This window comes from Aedes albopictus, chromosome 2, assembly GCF_035046485.1.
Source record: "Aedes albopictus strain Foshan chromosome 2, AalbF5, whole genome shotgun sequence".
Lineage (NCBI taxonomy): Eukaryota > Metazoa > Arthropoda > Insecta > Diptera > Culicidae > Aedes > Aedes albopictus.
In genome coordinates, this window is record NC_085137.1 from 424,055,811 (window position 1) to 424,079,286 (window position 23,476).

The 23,476-nt window shown below is 38.6% G+C and overlaps 1 protein-coding gene across 2 annotated transcripts in view; it reads right to left on the reverse strand.

Annotated features, from left to right (window-relative positions):
• Nucleotides 1–23,476, reverse strand: part of LOC109426679 (zwei Ig domain protein zig-8-like) — a 362,720-nt gene that overhangs the window by 225,211 nt on the left and 114,033 nt on the right. The window contains exons 1-2 of one of the 2 annotated variants that reach the window (XM_062853565.1): nucleotides 6,373–6,807; nucleotides 6,092–6,305 (exon numbers count right to left, since the gene is read on the reverse strand). The gene's annotated coding sequence lies outside the window, so the exon portion shown is untranslated. Of the gene's footprint in view, nucleotides 1–6,091; nucleotides 6,306–6,372; nucleotides 6,808–7,901; nucleotides 8,483–23,476 lie in introns of those variants that run through there. The other variant, XM_029869687.2, reaches the window with a different exon arrangement.

The following is a 23,476-nucleotide window of genomic DNA, read 5'->3' on the forward strand; positions in this document are numbered from 1 at the left end:
TTCCACCAACAGATGTCGTTTCTGTTGAGAGTTTCAACAGTTTTATTGTGGTATAATGATTGCCAGAAGGTTAACACATCGGAAAGTTTTGTTTAATCTTAAAGTCTGTCTTTACGAATATCTTCATATTCTATAAAACATTTTATCAATAAGTGTAATCAGTTTCGTACCTTTTAATTCCGCCCTATGTTGCTTATCCTTAGAAATACGCGTATTTCGACTACCACTTGTAATCTTCCTCAGTGTCAGTTATCCACTCCACTAAGGAAGATTACAAGTGGTAGTCGAAATACGCGTATCTATCAAAGGATAAGCAACATAGGGCGGAATTAAAAGGTACGAAACTGATTACACTCATTCAAAGAGGGTATTCTGCTTAGAGAGTTCGAAAAGTCGGTACAAGATTTTATCAATAGTTTTCATAAAAGCAGTCATAAAACAGTGAGTTTTAATTATTGCTGTAATAAAACTCTAATAAAAATCAAACAAAACCAATCAGCAATGGAATTGTTACTTGGAACTGACCCACTTCTGAGCTTATTGCTCAAACGGACCCGGATACATGGACATCGGTGAACGGCATCTCGTAATGGACCCCAATCGAACTGGAAAAAGGAACAACCAACAGCCATACACCAACATCCTCGTGCTGATCATTCTACCATGATAGAGTAGAAAGTGCAAGCAGCCCAATGGCAACCAGTTCGATAGTAAAATTAGAATAGAATACATTTAAGCGATGTACAAAGTAAGTACAGCTTCCAATTGGAATCGCTCACAAAAGCTTTTTTTCTTACAGATCGAAAGTTTCCAAAGATGTTTGCCTTGATTGGCTAAGCTAGCTCCACAGACAAACAGTCTGACAAACGTCTCACTCTACTCACTTCCCATCGTTACCCTTTTTAACGATTAGTTCAAATATTTTGTAGTTCGCAAATCACTCGGTCACGGCGCTCGCATCGTTTTTGCTCCTGTTTGATGTTTGCTCACTACCGCCACATACTGAGTGGTTTGCGTAACACAGCCTGGTTAGCATTGGGCGATTATGTTTTCGCGACGATGATTTTATCGTAATTTGTTCCAAGTGATACGTATGTTTGGCTGTGCTAGCTCCTTTCCCGTTTTTATCACATGACCCAAAGGATAGAGGATTCTTTTCAAAATATTAAGTGTTCAATTTTCACTTATGTACGAAAGAGCTGAAGTGCGCAATCCACAGAGGAATAACCCCTCGCAATACAGCGTAGAAGATTTTGTCCGGAACTCTGTGAGTGTTCAACATCAACTTCATGAATCATGGCATATCGGAGATTTATTCAGCTATTTCAATGAACATCTTACTTAGAGAAGATTCTCCAGCAACAACATCTGAATTCCATTGTCATTTATTTCGTTCAACATCAAATTTATGATAACATTGAGTCAACAGTTTGCCGCCGTAATAATCGGTTTGCAGCTGCAGCTCTCCAACGTTGGTCACGTCCAACGCTCTCCAAGTCACGATTCGCTTGTTTCGCATATCGTGATCTGTGAGATCCACGCCTTCATGTACCAACCGGATGATTAAAATGATAAGGATGATGTGCCAACCGAATGGTGGGTTCACCGTAGGAGTACAGCGGTTCATCATTCGCCGCTATGCACCGTCCTCCTACTCGCCGACAAATGTCGTCCTTAGTAAGCTCGCTCGATCACTCCAAGTGCTTGAAAGTCCTCCTCAAGCATGGTCCAAATCTCATAGCCGTAGCTACCAATCTTAGTGGAGTCTTGTACATGGTACATTTGGTGCATTTCTTCTGGAACTCGTGAGGGTCTGTTCATAAACCACGTAGACTTCTTAAGTAAGTCGGGTTAAGGGGGGGGGGGAGGGTTTGTTTCTGACCAAAGTCTACGCTCCATACAAATTTCATATTTTTTGTAAGGACAGAAGTCTACGAGGGAATGGGGATGCCTAAAATGACCAAATTTTGGTTTACATGGTTTGAACAGTCCCTGATAGGCACAACTTACACTCATAATGCACCGTCGTATTTAACAGCTCACGTTGTTATCAATCTTTGACAAGGAACCAAGATAAACGAATTCTTCTGCCACCTCGAAAGTATCGTCGTCTATCGTAACACAGCTGCATAGGCTTGTTTCGTCCAGTTTCATTTACCAGCATGTAATCCGCATGTTGCTTCACGTTTCAGGCAGTTGTACAGTTCTGTCACCGTTCCAGCAATAATATCCATGTAATCCGAAAAACACAGAAATTGGCTGGATTTCACGAAGATCATATCCCGGCCATTGAGCTTGGCCAGTCGCATTACGCCTTCCAGAGCGAAGCTGAATAAGCAGGAAAGTCCATCAAATTATCGCAGTCCCCGTCGGTGTTCAAATGATCTGGATAATTCACCCGAAATCTTAACGCTGTTTCGCACACCGTCCATCGTTGCTCTCACCAGACCAGAAAGCTTCCCGGGAAAGGTGTTCTCGTCCACGATGTTCCATAGTTCTCCACGGTCAATACTGTCGTATGCCGCTTTGAAGTCAATAAATAGGTGGTGCCTTGGAACCTGTTTTTTTTTTCTGGAGTTTGGACTCAGAACCTTTTGTATATAAATCACTAGCTGACCCGGCAAACCTTGTATTGCCCATTTCATTTCATTTGTGGCAAGCGACACAGTTTTTCTAATGTTTTTGTTAATTTTCCTAACTGTTTCCACATATGAACCTAGCCTAATGAAGAGTAAAAAAAGCGTGATTTTCTCAACGTGTTATACAAAATACAACAACGCAATTGCTCGAGGGTAAAAATTCGGAAAAATCTCAGATAAAGTATGCTGTTTGTTTGCTAACCAACTCTTTATCAATGTGAGGGACAAATCGACATGACAACATTGCCACTCGGAAGGAAAACCTTCTATAAAAAGAAGGAAACATTTATGTTGTAAATTTTTGCAGTTGAACTGCAAAAATGTAACAGTATGACTTGAAAGAACAGCCTATTATTAAAAGAAGGAAAAATCTCTGATGCAGTTAGCATTATAAGCAGCAGAAAATACAACCTATGTGACAAAAAGGGCATGTTGATCATTTTGCCTGTGGAGTAAATGAACTTCAGCCAAATAACCGTCGGCCATACACTTTTTCCTAGTTATGAAAAAATTTCATTTTCATGAGAAGCTCCTTCCACCCTCTGGATGGACTCACAATATAATAGACATTTCGTGCCTTCAAAAATGTCCCCATGCCAAATATAATTCTTTTTGAACATAAATGAAGAGATTTCTGTTTCATTCTAGATTATATTCATTCTTGATTATATTTCATTCTAATTTATAGATTGAACTTCTAGAACGTCCCTTTCCTTCAAAGACCTCCACATGCCAATTTTTATTTTATTTGCTTGAATAGTTTTCGTGTTATGCAGAAGTTTATGTTTTATCTGTATGAGTGCCTTTACCTTTCCCTCTTTCAGAAGGTGGATGGTCTCACACCATCACAGAAATATTTCTAGTCTTCACAAACCTCCTCATGCTCATGTTGGTTCCAAGTGATTGATTTTTTGTAATGTTATAAATGTTTTTTTTTTTTTGTTTCATTGACATGGGAAACTGGATCCCTATCCAAAGGGGAGGGGCTTTAAACTATCTTAAGAATTTTCTCCGTCCCTAAACACCCCCACTCCGCCCACCAAACAAATATTCTCGTCGATCTGCTTAGTAGTTTCTGGGTCTATAAGGATTAGACATACATACTTCTGGTACATAGAAGAATTTTAGATTGTTTTAGAGGACTGGCTCCAGATTAACGTTATTTTCCATTTGGTATATTTTCCCATCTGTTTCCACAATCCCCCATTCTTGACAAAGACGAAGTTCAAACTTCTATCAGAACATGTTTCTTATTTGGACCTTACCTGTGTTCATTTTTATCTTTTTTCGATATTTTCTTTCTCCTTCATAACAAACTTTTTAATTTAATAAGACAAATCTTCCATAGAGTTCACAGTTAAATTGCCACAAACTACACAACACTACACTGCTGCAGTGCTCTTAGGTATGCTAGATCCTCCTTTGCATCAGTAGGGGTAAATAGTTTTGCACAGAGCTCAAATGGGATTCCATAACTATGTTTCATGTCTGGGTAAAAAAATTGCAATCTAGCATACTTTAGAAGCTGTCATCTATACTCGGGACTTGCTCTGCTTCTTTGCTGCTTCCTCTGAGCAATTCGTGAGTCCACGTGAATATCAATATTATTATCAGCATTGTTGTCGTTTCGTAAAATGACTCATTCTTTATTATACCAACCATTACCTCATAATGTTTGACAGAATATATAGACAGTTCTGATGTCATTTTGACAGATCTTACATTATTAAGGTGAAGAATTCGAGATGTAGTTAAGAATGGCGTAATCAAGATTGCGATATTTTCTTGTTTATATATTTGAACGTCACTTATCAACCTGATATGGAGTTCAGGTTTACGCCTTCTCTGCTCCGGGCCTCGATTATCGATTCAGTTCCTACGGTTTTATGACGTGTACCCTCTGTCCATTGACAACATGGTGGTATTGTTATGATAGCAGTCCCAGGTTCGGTTTGGGTAATGTTGATCCTTTCTTTCATTAGTACTATTTGGGGGAATATATGAAATGAAATTGTTAGAAGCAAAGGGATGTAAGTAACAAAAACCCTCATTCGAGTGAATGAGGTTTAAAGTTTATCGCCAATTTTTCATCCCATACCAAATGTATGAAGTTTCAAAATCAACCTCATTTTCACCTATTTATTGTAATTTTTCTAATCAATGTAAAATAATCTAAAGAAAAGTTCCTAAAACCTCGAAATCTGTTTATTTTTTTTTTGTTTACTCAGCTCAAAATCGACAAAAAAGTTAACTTACACCCATTTGCATCTGGGCCCCTGAAATATTTTCATTGTTGAATCTTTTATCAGATTTGCACCATTCTAAAGAAGTACTTTTTTTTATAAAAGCTCAAAACATGCGTAAGAAAATCCCTCATGTCGTACCTCAACAAATTGAGTGGAGGACAAAATGTTTCGCTCTTTGAATTTTTTATTTTATCTCACCACAATGTTCTTCAAGTGTTTTGCGAGGAATTTCTCCTTCAGGATTTTTTTCTGAGTTTTTGTAGGACGAACTGTTCAAGGAATTGCTGGAAGAACTTCTATTGATGAATCTAGATTTCTTAGAGGCAACCCTGGGGACACCACCAACATATCTCGTAAAATATTTTATTCAACTGTTTTTTTTTTTTATTTATTTAACGACCCTTATAATTCAACTGGTTCCAGATATCATTTCGCAAGCGGCGCATGGGTATGATCTAATTAAATAGCTTTATTTTTGCTACACTTTCTCAGAACATAAGCATGACTCGCCACGATGGGTCCTTTTATCCCGCCCATTCGGGAGCGTCCATAAGCTACGTCACGCCTCGAGGGGAGGTTCAGCAAAGTGTGACGACTCATACAAAAATTTAAAAGGTCTCATCCAAAAAAATTGACATTGATGGAAAACTGGGTTTAGGGGATTTTGTTGAAAATGTCCATTTCCCTTACGTCTACTGCTTCAAAATGCAAACGATTTCTCTCAGATTTCCGCATAGTTTGCTCCTCCACTCAGTCCTGTAACTGTACGGGTTCCCGTGTTCGGCTTAATAGTCGTCGGCCGGATGCAGAAATGTGTGTATCATTTGTAAAAAAAAACCGTCTCCCCTTCCAGAGGGGGAGTAGTTTTTACATTTCTCTCACAGAAAAAAAATTTCAGAAAAGTTTCGCCAAAATTATGTTATTTACTTATTTACTTATATTTGTTCAAAATGTATTTGATTTATTATACAACTTGGCGGAGATATGGCATTTAAAAAAAATAATATTCTTTTGAGGAGGTGACCCCACATTTTTGATCGGGAGTGATCGTATAGATCGGAATTCTAAATGCCTCAACAATGTGAGTTTTTGTCGTCCAGGAATACGTTCGTGGATAAACTGTGAAATAGCTTATAGCGATAAACATTGGTTGTGCCATACTTGCAATTTATCGTATACAGTTCTATCGGAATCGACGTTTTGTACCATTTAACCCGTTCAAATTTTTTTCTTATTTCCAGCAGTGCAAGAATGCTAAAAGCAGCTTTGAATTTCTCGATTGGTGAATGGCAGCGCGTCCCATTATCGTCAGACTTGTCCTTGCGGGCTAATTTATTCCTGTGCTATGATGGTGAATTCTGTCCGCCTGAATCTTGCAGCGCCGAAAAATATGCTGACCATCATCAATGCTACGGTACTCCTATTTTGGGAATAAGATTGTTATTATCACGCTTGAATACGGATTTTACGCGCATCGTAAAACTCACCTCTCCTTACGTTCTTAGACCGAAGCGGGAAAAAATGTATGATTTACTCTTACTGGCTGCTTGGGCATTTCTTTTGAATCTCTCCAGAGGTAATCTAGATTCCGAGGCCAAAATAGCCTTGCTCGTCGAGCACCAACATTGTTGACGCTCTTTAGTACTTCCTGGCAAATATCGTACTGCCTGCCTACTGTGTTTTTTGTCATGCAGCTCCCTGGAGAAGTCCCCAGCGAGATCATATGTACGGGAGCCCCCCGTTCCAGAGATCGGAGGAGTCTCACACTATGCTAAGAACCTTCCCCGGCCCCAAAAGTATCCACATACAAAGTTTCACTCCGATCGGTTCAGTAGTTTCCGAATCCATAGCGGTCAGACAGACAGACAGACAGACAGACAGACAGACAGAAATTCATTTTTATATATATAGATATATATAGATAGATAGATAAGCTGTAGTATACTTGACCACTAAACTCGTTCAATCTCTTGGAAAATTCTGAATGGCATTTTCACTCGCACAGGCTTATGTATCCGTGTGCTACAAGTTTCAACTTCAATAATTGGGAAAATTTTCGCTGCAAAAATTATTATTAAACTCAGGATAATATGTAGTTGCTGGGAAGCGCATTAGTGTCAGCCAGATTATCCCAAACAAGGATTATGCTTAATGCACTGAACAAGAACCCTCTGCATCAATAACAAATCCGTACAATAATTTCACAATTTCCTGAACAAAGCGGGAAAAGGTTCCACCGAAGTTAACACGCCATAATTATTAATTTTCATAATTAAACTCAGCTACGTTGTTCATCTTTTTCACCGCACAAAAAGGTAGCGCCATCTATTACACATTCTGCAGAGTTTCAGTCTTCGCACCGAAACAATAACCCAACCCACTTAGGCAGATTTCGCACACTCCGGTGCGGTGCGGTGGCTACCAGCTAGAGAAACTGGCAGCGGAAAATGCAGCTTCCTCATTGGATGACACTGTAACTTTCCGCAAGCAGCGTCGTTGTTGGTGCATAATTAAAAACTTTTACTTACTGGCGCGCTGCTGCTGTTGCTGTTGCATGTGCTGGTGAAACGCAAGTACCCCACGATGTTCATTGGGCACCGGTTAGGTGATGACCTGGTAAAATCTCATCGTACGTATCGCAAGGTTCAACTATTGGGTTTTTTAGGTATACTAAGGTAGGGGTGATAGTTCAGGTGAAGCACCAATTGAAACTCCATACCCTACGATAAAATCAAATTTACACGTGACCGAATTTTATTGCAAATCACGTGCACATCTCCATGAATTTGTAGTTGTTTATAGTGGGCGATCGATTGCATCAACACTGGATTTCCTTTTCCCGTATTGAACCACATTTTTGCATGGCAAGTACCAATTGCTTCTAAGATCATCATTACTTACATACACAGTACTCAGCAATAGTTATCACTTAAGGTAATTGTATAAGTAGTACAGATCGTTAATAAAAAAATATCTGTTTTGCAACTTGTTCCATAAATTCCTACACATTACTCACCACGCGTTCTAAACAGCCCCGATGCACCTTATCACACCTTAGATGTTCCCGCAGGGTCGCATGACGAAGTAATAACTGGAATGGCCACCGCCGAGTTGCCACCTGGCATCAAACGTGTCTTCATTATTGGTAAAACCGCCACCAAGTAACTGCTGATGCTGTTGTAACGGAAGCTGCAACTGGCACTCGTGATTCTTTCCGGCGTCACTCATGCGATGGGTGGAAAATTTATTCACTTTCATTTTCCACTCCACTCCACACGGTCGTCGTCGTCGTCGTCGTCGGTGGCTACTTCCGCTTCCGTAGATTGCTGTGTACACTTTGCGAGCACGTTCGTCCTCGGGCACTGTGCAAAAGTGGATTTTTGTTCGCCTTCAAAGCGTGGGCAAGAGATGGCCTTGCAGTGCGAGCGCTTCCGAAGGGGAAATCTTATTAATCCTGTTCTTTTTGTAGTTGAATTCGTCGTAAATTTCTCGCTCATCCGGCGGAAATTTTCAGGTGACTTCTTCCACACAGTTTTCAATTTGTTCGACCGGATTGCGGTATCTGGTAGTGCTGGTCCGCCTTAATGAGATTATTTTCTACGATGGAGAAATAGAGAAAGAAAGAAAGAATAAATAATTTCTAGATGACAATGGCATAAAGTGAAGAAAGAGATGATGATGTGGCCCAGAATTATAGCATTAATTAGTGTAGATGATTATGGTTATGCAGTCATCGTCGTAATTAACGATGCCATTTTGAAACTCAAATGCTTTGAAGATCCAAATCATGTTTTACGCGTTGTCGCAAACTATAATGAATTCCAAATGGATATCGAGCTTTTTAACCCAAAACTTGAAAAAAAATTCAATTTTGATTCGATTTTCTTTTTTAATATTAATGAGATTTTTTGTGTTTGCTGTATTTGGTGCCTGGCCATTTGGCCGAATGCCGTTTGGCCGAATGTCGTTTGGCCGAACGCCATTTGGCCGAATGCCATTTGGCCGAAAGGGTCGTTTGGCCGAATGCCGTTTGGCCGAATTATTATCAAAAGGATTTGGAGGCGTGGGCAAACTCTGGATAACATTCTAGCTGCTAATATGATCATCAGAAATATTTCCTTCTTTTAATCATAGGCTATTCTTTCAAGTTTTATCATCAAGGGATAAGTTGGCGTTGAAACTGGGACTATTTTTGTCAGAGATTTTTCCTTCTTTGAATCAAAGGCTGTTCTTTCGAGCTATACTGATATAGGCAACAGTGGCAAGATCACTTAAGTTCATCATCCTTTTTCGGCCAAATGGCATTCGGCCAAATGGCGTTCGGCCAAATGACCCTTTCGGCCAAATGGCGTTCGGCCAAACGGCATTCGGCCAAATGGCGTTCGGCCAAATGACCCGGAACCGCTGTATTTCATGAATCATTCAATTTCAACACATAACCATTACATCAACACACACATCAACATACATCAACACATAACCATTTTTCCTCATCTAACTTTTGAAAAAGGCTTTTTAAGAAAAAACTAATTTTCATCTGCAAAAATATATAACTCAAAAATGTTTTTTTTTTGGATTGAAATGCTGTCTTCAAAGATATTTTTTCATTATTTTTCTGTAGAAAAGATGGAAGTCAGCTTCAAAATTTGCCAATTAGCCCAGTGAAGCGCCCTGTACCGTCCAGGGGCTGCATTAAACACTACACGGAATGTGATATCTTTCATTTCATTACAGTCCGACACAGTTTTAATAAACTATATTGAAGTATCACAAACCATCACTTATCCCAAGTAACAATCAGCATGCCTTGAAGGTTTATTCATGTTTTATCCTGGTTTTATACGAGCATGTCAAAAAGCTCGTTGTTCTAAATTAGTTTTATGTGGTAGTTTTTTACTGTGAACCTTTGGCGTTCCATAAAACTATCATATAACTTCTGCTATAAACTTCTTCAGTTTAAGACTTGCAAGTAGACATGAATTGGTTTTATCACTTATTATATATCATTCCAATAAAACTTGCATTTGCGGTTGTTGTCGGAGAGATTTTTTTTGTAAACAAATACACAAAACTTTGAGGCAATGCATAAAACCAACAAAAGATTTCGTGGCCGTAACATAGACCATAAAAATGCTGTGATAAAACCGCTAGTTCTATCATAAGCTCAGTTATGACTACCTCAGGAGGGTTAGCCCTATTGGAGGAATCATCAGGAACACAGAGTTTTATCAGAAAAATATGTCGCCTAGCCGGGATAATTCATGTAAATACAGAAAAATTATTACTCAATTTTATGATTTCACGTACAGCTTAAGATCAAATTTAACATATAACACGTTTCCGTCATTTTATTTTGCTAGAAAAATTACATAATGCCTTTTAAACTCCGCTGTGTTGAAAAAACCTGTTTTGCACACAATTCCACCGAGTAAATTAAATGCATTTAACTACCAAATTATGCATTGTTTGTGTGGCGCACTTAGTTTTTGTCATTATCACAGTCACATTCATCACAAATTTTCCGTGGCATGTCTCCTGACACGTATTAAATAGGAAAACAAATCTGAATTCCATATCTGCATCTTTCCAATTGATGGCTGGATAAACAACCAAGCATAATTTATTCTGACGATCGAACATTGAGAGTGAGAAATAATCAAAACAATTATTTGACAAGTCAGAAGATGGTTTTATTTAGAAGATTGATAAAATTCTGATACAACCCGAAATCCTAAGCCGGTTTGCATACGAAGTCCTGTAGACCCTAATAAGACTGGGCCAACTAGCCAGAACGTGGGCTTATTGAGGCATACAAGAGCTCGAGAGCATTTTCAAGTCGGCATCAATGGTTTTATGTTTAGGATTTTTGAAACGCTAAAAAACTTTGATAAAATTAAAATTGTTACTTGGGATCTTATATTACAACGGTTCACTTTTTCTTATATCATCTTAACATTATCTGTATTTCTTCACCGAACTACTAGAGACACTTCCAGCTTCTTCTTGACCGAACTACTACGTCCTACCTACAGCTTTTATTTGGACAGTATCTAGAGGTGTCCCACATGGGAGCTCAAGACTTATCCGATGTGCTGCCTGCGTTAACGTTGTCACCGAACTCTCGACAACTGACTGTTCTCTACGAACTGTCTTCACTGACTGCCCCGACTGAAGCCAAAGCCTCCGTATTTATAGCCTAAATTTCCTAGCAATACCCGAACCAGCTTGGGCGTGTCTAAAATTCCTACGATTATTCTCGTCTTGCCGAAGATGTCATGATAATTCCTAACAATGCCCGAACCAACTTGGGCGTATCCAAAACCCTACCAAATGAAAATACTAATAAGTCCAAAACCTAGACCTCTACCTATCCTACTTGTCCTCATCGTGATTAAAATCCTTCTCTTCTTGGAAACATCACGACTCTTCTATCTTGGGCGTATCCCAAGCCCTACCAAGAATATTAATGCCAACGAAAAACTTAAATCTCCTAACCACGCCTGACTTGGGCGTGTTCGCACAAAACCTACTGAGAATCTTTACACCAAGGCCTACATCTTCTAGCCCCGCCTCACTTGAGCGTATACAAGGCTTGGGTGTGTGAAAGAATTGAACCCCACCATCGACGTCATTATCATTCTTACCATCATCATCGTTATCGTCGTCAACCCAACCAAACTGTACCACACCAACCGGCCCCAACGTGTACGATCATGAACAACGTATCGCTGCGCGATCGTTGCCCCGGCCGACCATCCGTCCGTCGGATGTTGGTTGAAATTATACCCCCACATTCTTTTCTTTTCAGTTTACTCGAAGTCAAAACAAATCGAGTGCAAAACAAGTCCGGCGCCGTATGCCGCCAATACGGTGTCTCAATTTCAGAACATTCCAGCTAAGGTTCACCTGAGTTCAGAACCTTACCCGGCCAATTCGGCGCCTTGATTTCGAAACAAAAATAAACAATCTTTGTTCCAACGCGATCAATATGATGTCGCGGTTCTATATCATTCTTTCGGGTTTATTACCCATCGTTGTCCCAAGCGTAATTGAAATTGCATCACACCGACCGGACCTAACGCGGTGCAACACGATCGCACCCGGCCACCACCGGACGATGATGGGTTATAAAAACTAGGTCAGTAACGAATGGTGCGATTTTCGTTGCTTCCAATATGCCGCGCGTGAGGTAGGTAGACCCTACGATGAAAATCGAATCTAAAATCCCCCGGGCAGCTGTTGGGAATGTGGGGTGAAAATGCATTTTTGTTTCAGTTGAATTGACTTTGAATATCGGAAGGCGTGGGAATATTTAGGTCTTTGCACCAGGATGGTCAAATGCTTCTAGCTATTTTTTTTCTCGAATTTCAACTTTTCATTAATTTCAAAACAATCAAAACGCAATTTTGATATCCAAAATACAGGGGATACTCAAAATAACTGGGACAGGTAAAGTTTTCACTTTTCAAAAAATGTTCAACTCGCTGTAACTTTTCGAAAAGGGCATCAAACATTCTCAAATTTTTACTGTAAGTTCATCAACGAGTATCAGTGGTCAAAATTTGGAAAATATCGGGCTATTCTACACGAAGTTATAAAGGTTCTAGAATTATACGATAGCCAACTTTGAGCTGTTATATCTCCGGATTCAATGAACCGAATGCAATGAAATTTTGATCATTTACGACTTATATAATGAACTTTGAAAAACAGTTGACTTAATTTGAAATTATTAATAAGAAAAAAAGTTATAGCGATTTTATTTATTCTATGATTTTTTAGTAAATTTATCTATTTTTCATAAGCATCCCATTACTTTTTCAATTTAATGCCGGCTATTTGGTAGCTTTTCTCTGAGACATAAATATATTCAAGTCAATTAGAGGGAATTGGAATGAACTATAATTACTATCTCGAATTTTGAAACGATGATGAAGTTTTGGATAAATTAGTGTTATATCAGAAAAATAATCTTTTCATTATAATTTTCTTTCGTGTAAAGAATTTTAAGTTTAGTCAAAAGTTTTTGATAGCTGAGCTTACAGTAAAAATTTGAGAATATTTGATGCCCTTTTCAAAAAGTTTCAGCGAGTTGAACATTTTTTGAAAAGTGAAAATTTTACCTGTCCCAATTATTTTGAGTATCCCCTGTAGATACACCATATGAGATTCAAAGGAAAAACTTTACACAATGTCCTACGTACATTACCCCATACTTAAGTTACAGCGTGTTTAAAAAATAGAAATTGTGTGAGATCTTGTAAAATGTTCGAGATTGTTTTTACTGTTTTCCGCTGTTACTAAGGCGAGTATGACTGAATGAAGGAAGAAAATAATGCATAGTTTTTTTTTTTTTCATTGAAACTTGTACGTAGACTCTATTTTTGATAGAAAAAATCTAAAACACTACTGTTCTCTAATTCTCTTGGCGATTTTTTCTTCCAATTGCGATGTGTTTCTCTTTCCGAATGTTCAGGACCCCCATAAATAAGGAAAAAATGCCACTATCATTTTAATTTTTTTGCATCCCTATTTTGTAAAACATGCAACGAGCTGTAAAATGATGATTTTTACAGCACGAGTCGTACATTTATTCAACGAGGCTTGCCGAGTTGGATAAATACAAAGAGTGCTGTAAAAATCGAGTTTTGCAACGAGTTGCATACAACATTTTTTGCAATGTCCAAAATTATTCACTAGAACATGATCATTTTCATCAGTATCATTGTGCTTCTCGTGGTTAAATGGGAACGACCACGTGCTCCATCACGAAATCTGAATCAAGCAAGCCGTGCTATAATCGTCACAGTTTTTCAAGCTCTTACTGTGGTAACACAGGTTGTCAATCAAACAAATGCATTATGATTCATACTGATACCCAAATGAGATGCATTATGAACTATAATGCATTTGTTTGGATAGTACGGAAAAGTAGGCCGTTAAGATATTGAAACGGCAAGTATAAAATGAATTTTAAAGTACCAAATTCCTAAACACAAGGAAATCACATAGTTGTTTTTTTCAGGTTTTTGCGCCAGTGCACTAAGGGAACCACTCGACTTGAGTCGAGTCAAGTACAAGACACTGAAGACGACCTTACAGTTGAGGTCGAAATACGTATCTGTCAAAGGATTGCGAATTCAAAGGAACCGTACTTAACCCGATTTTCTTTTTTATTTACAGATATCAGTCCATCATCAGAAATCAATTCGTCCTCGAAATGGTGTACTGAGCAATTGTCCAATAGAAGTATAGCCGTTGCGGTTCAATTCCCTGCTTTGCCGAAAATTGCCGTACCTTTGCGACACAGGTGTTGAAAAACCATTCTTTGAAAATAACCCGCGTCATCCATGCATTCTTAGATGATGCGTACTCCAGAGGTAGGTTCACGTTTTTAAACGCTCGAGGTTTTTTGGAGGTTCCAATCATTAATGTTGGCAGCTTATGTGTAACTGCAGCGTTGGCACAAGGCCTAAATGTAACACGTTGCTTAGCCATCTTGTGACTTGGAGCAGATTGCTCCTGACTGTGAACTAGCGAATAACCTGGCAGAGATTTGAAAAACAACGCAGACTCATCTGCGTTGTAGATTTGCTCCGCGGATAATCCATTTTGAGAAACGCGTTCGAAAAAATCATCTTTGAATGGATCTATGCTTTTACTGTCACAGGAAAGCTTTTCACCTGTGATTTTAAGCCGACGAATGCCGTACCATTTCTTGAAATTGTGTAACCGTTGTCGCTGAACTTGAAGTTATCAGGAACTTGCAGCTGGTTAGCAAATTTTTTGCTTGCAATTTGATCAAGTTCGTGGTAACGATTTCATTTTTGTCTCTCATTTGTAGGAATCAATAAAACAGAGCTTGTTCTAGTTTATGATGCCTTCCAGAAGCAACATAATTGTTGTTATGATTAGTTGCATAACCCATGGATGTAGTTTGTAAAATTTTCTTTTCGTTTATTTCAATTTTTCGAATGGCAGATGGAACTACCCCAAACTTTCTAGCGAGATCTAGACTTTTTTTTCTCCTTCAAGCATTGGAAAATTTCAAATTCTTGTGAAATGGTAAGGATTTTGCGCTTGGTTTTCATTTGTTTTCGCCATGCTACGTTTGTCAATGCAAAGCAAATTCATTTGAAATAATCAATAAAGTAAAGAAATGTCATTTACCTTGTACGGGATTACGGAACGTCCGATTTCAAATGAATGGAAAAACCTGAAACATACATGTTTAACACGAATTTGCAACCATGAATACATTAAGTCATTTGTAGAATTTTCACTTACCAACAGAAGACCAAAAGTTACCTGCTTGAAATAGTTCGAATAAAGTTTATTTTTCCAAATCACACTCGCATTCGCGTACAATCACGTGTGTTCATTGTTTGACATTCAGAACAGAAATGTGCGCGTGTCCAGCAAAAAAAATAGAAGGCTTTAGAATACGCATACTTGACATGACAGATTTTAATTGTACACGAAACCTTAATTCATCTCAAAGCATAGTTTTCTTAACCCAATACTGTGCTTGAAGCCAGTTACTCAAAGTTGGCCAAGTTTTTAATATTAAAATTCAGCAATATGCGGTCAATACCCAAGTAACAATTTAAATTCCTTTTAGATTTGTTTATTTTTATGGAAGCTTTATCATAGCATGAATAATTCATGAAACATTTATAGTTGTTTTTATCAAGAGAAAGTAATCTCCGTTCGTATGCGGTTTTTAAGTTTTCTTCAAGTTAATTTTGAAAACTCCGCATAAAACAACTTGATTCCCTAAGGCATTTGATCTTATTATAAGTTTTAAGACGTATTTGAAGTTATTTTCAACACACAACATCAACAAACTTTAATAAAAGTTTATGCTTCGTTTATTCAAGTACAATTCATCTGTGTTATTCTCCTTTAAAAACTTCTTAAAGCTTTCAATTTTTGAGCTAGAGCCACTAGTCTGGAATAAGAACTAAGCGGAATAATAAAATCTTATTAATTCAAATAATGAATTATGCAATAAATTGACTTCTTTATGCAAATATAAACACTCAAACATTTTTGCTCACTGTTAATTTTGCCGTTTTGGTGCTCAAAAGTAATCATATCGACGAAATATTCATTTTATAGCCAATCAAAAATGCGAATAGCTTGCTGAGGTCGTCCAACCTTCAGCCAGTTACTCACACAGGCCACAGCAGCTTGAATCGAAAATGAAATGGGTACTTACTGTGACTCTTCTCGTGCTTATGCTAAAGAGTGTAATACTAGTAAGTTTTAGAAATTCACTTATTAAATAGACGAAACTATAATAGAATTGGCACTTCCTGAAGCAAAATGTACAGAAACAACTTTCTAGCTCCAAAAAGGTAAACAAACAATTGTCAAAGGCTGTTACTCTTGAATAAAACGAATAAGTTTCATTTAAGACGAACAAATCTCCCTTAAGATCATCACTAGTAAAAACAATCTTCAATAAATGCTGTAGATTTCATGCAAGGTGACTTGGTTCCATCATTGTTTTGAGGTGGTTTGGATTAAAGGTAATAACAATTGATGGCGGCTGCATGAGTTTTGTTCGCTTGAAACGGCAGCCATGTTTAGAAAGAATTGAAAAAGTGGCGTAGCCTTTTGTTTTTACAGGAATTTTATGTCTTCGTATATTAATGAATGATATTATTTTTGAAGCGCTTTGTTATTTTCGTATGTTTTGGGTGGCATATCAACAACAAAGTGGGTATGGCACGGAAAATTTTGATTCCCTGTCATCACTGATCTGTCAGGCAATTTTGATGCATTAGCCATTTCAATTTGATGAAAATTAATTCGCAGTTCAATTAACATTTCATCCATGAAACAAACTAGTTCGCATCTGCATAATGCTGAGGTAGAAGATTTCATTTATCATGCACTATTAGCATTTTTGAGAAAGACAGCTAAAAGATCAACATGCTTCAAGCTATTCTTGTTAAAGTTTTATGAAGTTCTTATAACCAATCATCAGTGTTAGCACATAAATACAACTAGTTTCAAAGCAGTCTTCAAAACCGGTCTTGAAGATCTCCTGAAGAGTGGGCCAGATTAGTCTTATGGATAGTTTATACATTTTTTATTTCGGATTTGCAGAACAAAGAGCTTTATTGCTAAGTTTTATTATTCAATCTTAGAAATTACTTCAGGATTGCCACAAAAGTATAATTGTTACTTGGGATAGGCTATTGGTTTCCTTATTAAGCATGTGGCTCCCATTTTCCTCCTATAAAAACAAAGGATTGGAGAGCTGTTTGTTTTGTTTCTTATTTTTGTATTTTTTGTTAGAAGTGAGTATGTAAGAAAACAAAAAGAACGGAGTCAATCAGTGCTCTAGTCAGAGCCGTAATCGCTTATTTTCGAATAGGATGAAAATCAATTTTCATCAATTTATGGGTGCATTAAATAAGCTGCTGAAATGCACTTCGCCAAATCAATATGGCGAGTTAATTTTTACCACAAATACCTAAACTTTCACTCGCACAATGATAGGTAGACTGAGGCGCGTTGAGAATACGGAGCTAAAATGCGTAACTTACCGATAAATCTGGAACGGCACACAAATTGACGTTCTCGGTCAGCCTTATTTGCGGTATATTTATGCACACAATTTGTCACATGAACGAAACTGTTGATGCCTAATAACTGGCAGTGACGAATGTGGTGACTAGCTGACTAGTTGTCGAATCGGTCACCATTTTTTAAGTCGACTATCAGTTGTATCTTGGTTATAATTCGATTGCGTATTAAAACCGTTTATATCACGAATGGATGTTTTATATTGGCTCCACCTCTTGCGCTTTTTTGGTTGCAATTTAGTCGTTAATAAGACGATTGGTTCAAATGGCATAACTTTCAATGTAGTTGCATACAAATTACAGGAACTTATTAATGTCCAAGTGTGTTGCTTGGGGAGTAAACGTTGTTATCGACTGGTGAGTATTTGCGTACAACATTTGCGTTGAAGCAATGATAACTCTCAGTTTCAATAATTATGCACTACAATAACCAGAAGAATCGTGGTACTTTAGCTGTCGAAAAACTGCGGAATTTGGTTTAATTCCTTCATGGAAACAATAATGAAAAACCAATCATCCTATCTGGCGACCAAAATAGTGAAAAGAATCGCTCCATGTGGAAAGAAAGCATTCACTATATAAACTGTATAAGAAATAGCAGATTAACTTTTTGAGTTTATGACGCTTATCTTATTCCAATCTACCGAAGCACCGTCCAATAAAGATCGAATTTATTTTCTCACCTCGCCCAGCGCCCAATGACCAATTTGGTATCAGTTACTAATTTATAAAATAGCTTCCAAAATAACTACAATTATCTTAAAATAATCATATTTAAAAATTGTTCCTTGAATTCTTTTTCCATCTAGTCCACGTCTATTTCGGGCACAACTTGAATTCGAATACCGACACACCTTCTACGTGACGCTATGGTACATAGAATGGTCAACAGTTTTAACTTGTCCTTATGTGTTTTTATTTCGTTGGTAAATTCTTTGCCATTCAAAACAAATCATGTATCTCAAGCTCAATTGAGCAGAAAGTTTAAGATTGAGATGGACGCAGCTTTGAAATAATGATCAAAATATTAAAAAAAAAAATATGCTTGCTCACCAGATCATGATACGCCAACACAGTGCAACAAATAAATCTCTCTCTCTATGGTTGCGAATTGCGATGTTTCGTACGCAGAAAAGTCACGTATACATTTGCTTGCATCCTCCTTAGGCGAAGACAACTGTAAACAAACATTTTCTCGACGGGAAAAAGCGAAAGATTTTATAAATTGAACAGCTTTTGCTGCTTTCAGCAACAGTGAAAACCAACTTCGAAGTGCCACAGAGCTGTTGTGGGATGTAAATTGAAGGTTGGTTCAACAACTGAATCTTCCGAAGTGAAAATTGGACGGTGATCAAAAACAATTCCTCAAACTGTTGCTTTGGTGCTGTTGCCTTCGTTGTACGCAGAACAAAAACATTTGCCATCACGTAAGTAGAGTGAAATTGAAACGAAACATAGTCCACATCTTTTTGCTGCCATCTAATGAGGGATTTGTTAAGATAAGTCGGAATATCTGTAATGATTAGCGATATGACGGGAATCAGCGCACAAGACGAAGTAAATGTTTACTCATTTACGTGTATTATCTTGAGAGAGTTAAAGCAGGTGATTCGTTTTGTTGGAGATGTATTATTTTTTCCTACGTGATTTTTTATTTGTACCTGTACGTTGTACGAATGCTTTTCATTTTGTGACAAATCGCAAAAAAAATTAGCAACCTCGTGAGCAGCTATTTAAAGCCTAAACTTCAGTTCACACGAAGAAAATATTATATCTGCATTACACAAGTTAAGTTTTAGACAAAAGAAATTTACCACGTACTTGAAATTGAAGCTGAAGCATTCTTGTCAGGAGTAAACCCCAACGGGAATAAATCTCGATTTCAAGACACATAAATTAGAATTTGTTTTATGGATGACATGTAACTTTGCTTTTGCTGTGCTACTGTGAGTCCCTAATCCAACTGTGATTTCATTTGTTTCAGTGCTTTTACTCTTGCTTCCAGACGTGAATGCATCGACTCCACTCCACATGGAGACATACATATGTACCCAATAGAAAATAAGAACCCGAACCACGTGAAAGAATCAAGATAAATTATTCCATTACGTTTGCTAAGATTGTGGTATACGTGGTATAGTGGTTATTTCTCCATTTAGAGGCTGAAAAGCAACAATCTTTAAGTTCTTTAATCAGAAAAGCTACATCAAATGGCTGTTGAATTCATTTTTCTGTCATTATTTCAATTGTCAAATGCCATTTTTTTTTCTTGGAGTATCTGGTAGTGTTGGCAGTGAGCTGAAATAAAAAATAATTCAAAGCTAAAAGCTCGGTTGGTTGACTATTTAAAAATGTGGGTGAGTTGCCAACCTGGAAGAAGCGTTCAAAATAGATCCTCATGTGATGTTTCATACATGTTACAACATGATGTTTTGAGATTTTACACGAATGGAAAATCGTTATTTTTCATATATTTTCATGACAGGGGTTCATCAATCAAACCCAACCAAAGTGGTTATCATCGTTTTTTGTCATACTTTATGTAAATGGCGGCCCAGTTTCAGTGCCATAAAGAAGTAAATAGAATTTTATCAAATTTATTTTTCGTCACTTTTGACATGGCAAAGAACATTCGTACGACGACGATTTCCCAACGATGGCCTTTTTAATGTGTACATTTGTCCAGTAGATACATGGATCACTAGGGAGTAAACATAAAACTGACTTCCTTCTTCCGCTTGTATAAAAGTTAATCTCCAGCGTGTCCCATAAAAACAAACAAATTCTCCACTGACCCAACCGAGTGGTTCGACCTTGACATCTTTTATTATTCTTTAATCCCTCGTTGGTTCCCGTGGTGTGATGTACCCTGCAGTAATCCCTACCAGTATTAAAACAATAGGATCTCCGGCCAAACCGAGTGCAAGCGTCTCCTATTATTCTTCAGACTTCATCAATCATAAATTATTCATCGGAGTAGCATAAAAAGGAACCACCCAACCCAACGAGCGAGAAAAGAAGCCAACGTTCTAGCAATTTTTTACGACGGTTTTTGTTCCTCCCCCACCACCCCTTGGCCATGCCACGCAGAACTTCGGAAGAATGAAAAACGAACGGTCCCATTCAGGGCTTCCAGTACCATCCAACAACGTCAACAATCTCAGCGGAGCAAACGGTCAGAAAGCAACAGTTACCGACCGCTTCTGCCACCATCTACCTTCCCGCAAAGTCAGTGTCATGTTAAAACTGTCATCGTGTTGATGTTCTATTCTTGAAGCGATTTTGTTTCGCTCTCCCTTCGGCGAGCACTCAATTGGCTTAGAATCCATCGCATTTTCCAGGACAATGCACAATCGCGACTACCGTCACGCTGGCTGCTGGCCCCGAGCAAGTGGCTATGACTATGTTCAGCCAGACAACCGTTGTTGTTGGAAGTCAAACGACTGTAGCCACCATTGTTCACCATAAATAATGCAAGTGTTTCGATAGGTCACAACACGACGACGACGAAGCGGGTTCAGTCGGTTCGGTAGGTAGCTGAAACGGTGGCCACCGAGGGAACGAGGAGGAATATAAAAGTAAGCCATTTTATTGCCCTCGAAAGGGTAGTCCCGGTGTCCTGTCTAGACGTCATCGATGACTAGCCACAGCCACCACAGCTCAATGTGGATAGAGGGAGCATCCCTCCAGCTGTAGAATGGGGACAAAAGTTCAAATTTGTAGAGCACATCATCTTTTGGCTTTGGGCCAAAGAAGCAGCTTGTGTTGTATTGGTCCAAGTGGACATTATCAATCAAGCTTGGGATTTCCGTTCGAGTTGTGGCAGTCTCTGGGGGGAAAGGGAGATGATGACACGGGTGGTCTACGTTATGTCAGTATTGGCTTCGGGTTATTGTTGAAAACGTTGATCTATACACGTTCAACGATCCGGAAAGTGAGTATGTGTTTTGAACTCCGTTTTGTTACCTGGAAATTTGACCACAAAACAGTTGATGTTTTTTGGGTTGACCCCGATGAGCATGAATTGAAACATAATTGATTGGGGTAGAGAACTTCGTGATTTGTAATCCACGTAACAGTTTTAACTACTTATCCAGCATGCTGTTTGTTGTTTTCAGTCCTGGACACCCACGGTGCACACTGTTTCCAAAGGCCCAATTTCGTGATCGAAATTGTTTTGGGCATGAAAAATTGATTTTAGAGGTTTGGTGTCTTCGAAGAAGTTGTTTGGTGTATCAGAGCCCTTCTTGTGGAAGTATCACTAGTGTGATTAATCCAAAAAATCTTGTACCATTTTGCCTCTGTAAATGTCACAAAGCCGTAAAAAAGGCTATTTTATTAAATAAATTATTGAATATCTCAAAAACTATCAAAGATACAATGTTGCCGTTTTCAGAAGAAACACGTATTTTGTCATACTTAATAACTTTGTAGAACATTTGAAAATTACCAAAAATGTCTGGAAAAAGTTACAACAAAAAAAAACTGATTTTAAGAGGTCATTCACAAATAATGGCCCATATCTCTAGAAAGTGAGCAGATAGAGCAAAAGTTTGTTCGGCAAGTTTTCTCATAATGACATTTTTTACAACTTTGTTAAAGACATAATAACACTATCTTCACTTATGAAAAAAATTGAATTTCCATCTCACTTTTAGGTGGATTAATCACAATAGTGATACTTCCAAAAGAAGAGCTCTGATATACCAAACAACTTCTTCGAAGACATCAAATCTCTAAAATCAATGTTTCATGCTCAAAACAATTTCGATCACGAAATTGGGCCTTTGGAAACAGTGTGCGGTGGTCAGAGGACCGAATTGAAAGATTTCCATCCTGGGAATTTGCCAGCCACCCCCTGACCTGTGACCAGGTCAAATTTCTGTCGACTTGCTTGATTTCGTTGAGGCTGCGCCGCCATGAGCCTCTGGGTCTGCCTCTGCTGCGATGTCCTGCTGGGTTCCAATCTAACGCTTGCTTGCAGATTTCGTTTCCGCCAGTATGGCCGACCCACCTCCACTTTCCCGAATTTCAGTCGCTATCGGCTTTTGATGACAACGACGATGGAGCACCACGTTGGAGATCCAATTGTGAGACCACCTTGCACGAATTATATACCGCAGTCATATATCGATGAAGACCTGCAGCCGTTGAGTGTTCTACACTGATACACACAAGGTTTCACTGGCGTGTAGCAGCACAGTTTCACGTTCAAGTTGGACATTCGGATTTTGGTGCGTCGACTAATCTGGTTGTTTTTCCATACATTTCTTAAACTCGCAAAAGCAGCCCTCGCCTTCTTGGTCCGTGCACCTATGTCGATCTTGGTGTCAACATCGGCTGCCATTTCACTACCAAGATATTGGAAGCTTTCAACATTCTCCACTGATTGCCCAGCAACCGTAAAGCTGGAAGGGTTGACCGTGTTTACATCCAACGATTTGGTCTTGTTGACGTTGGTGGTAAGACCTGCCGCTGAGGAGCGATTGGCAAGATCATCGAGCTTGCTCTTAATATCAGAGCGCCGTTGAGCTAGGAGAGCATCGTCATCAGTCAATTCGAAGTCATTTAGGTGCTCCATGGTGATGGGCTGCCACAGCAATCCACAATTTGGATACGGAGCGTGACAATATGGTCTACACAGGATCGTCCGGCACGGAATCCTGCTTGCTGCCATCGGAGAGTTGCATCAATCTTCTCCTGTATCCGGTTGAGGATCACTTTGCAAAGGACTTTGAGAACGATACACAGTAACATGATACCCCGCCAATTATCGCATACAGTCAGGTCACCCTTTTTGGGTAACTTTACTTAGACACCCTGCATCCAGTCGGCAGGAAAAGTCGCGGTCTCCCATATGTTGCAGAATAATCGATGCAGTAGTTGTGCGGATACTACAAGATAAGCTTTGAGCATATTAGCTGATATGCGATCAACCCCTGGGGCCCTGTTCGATTTCATGCTACGGATGACTGTTTCTATCTCCCGCTCT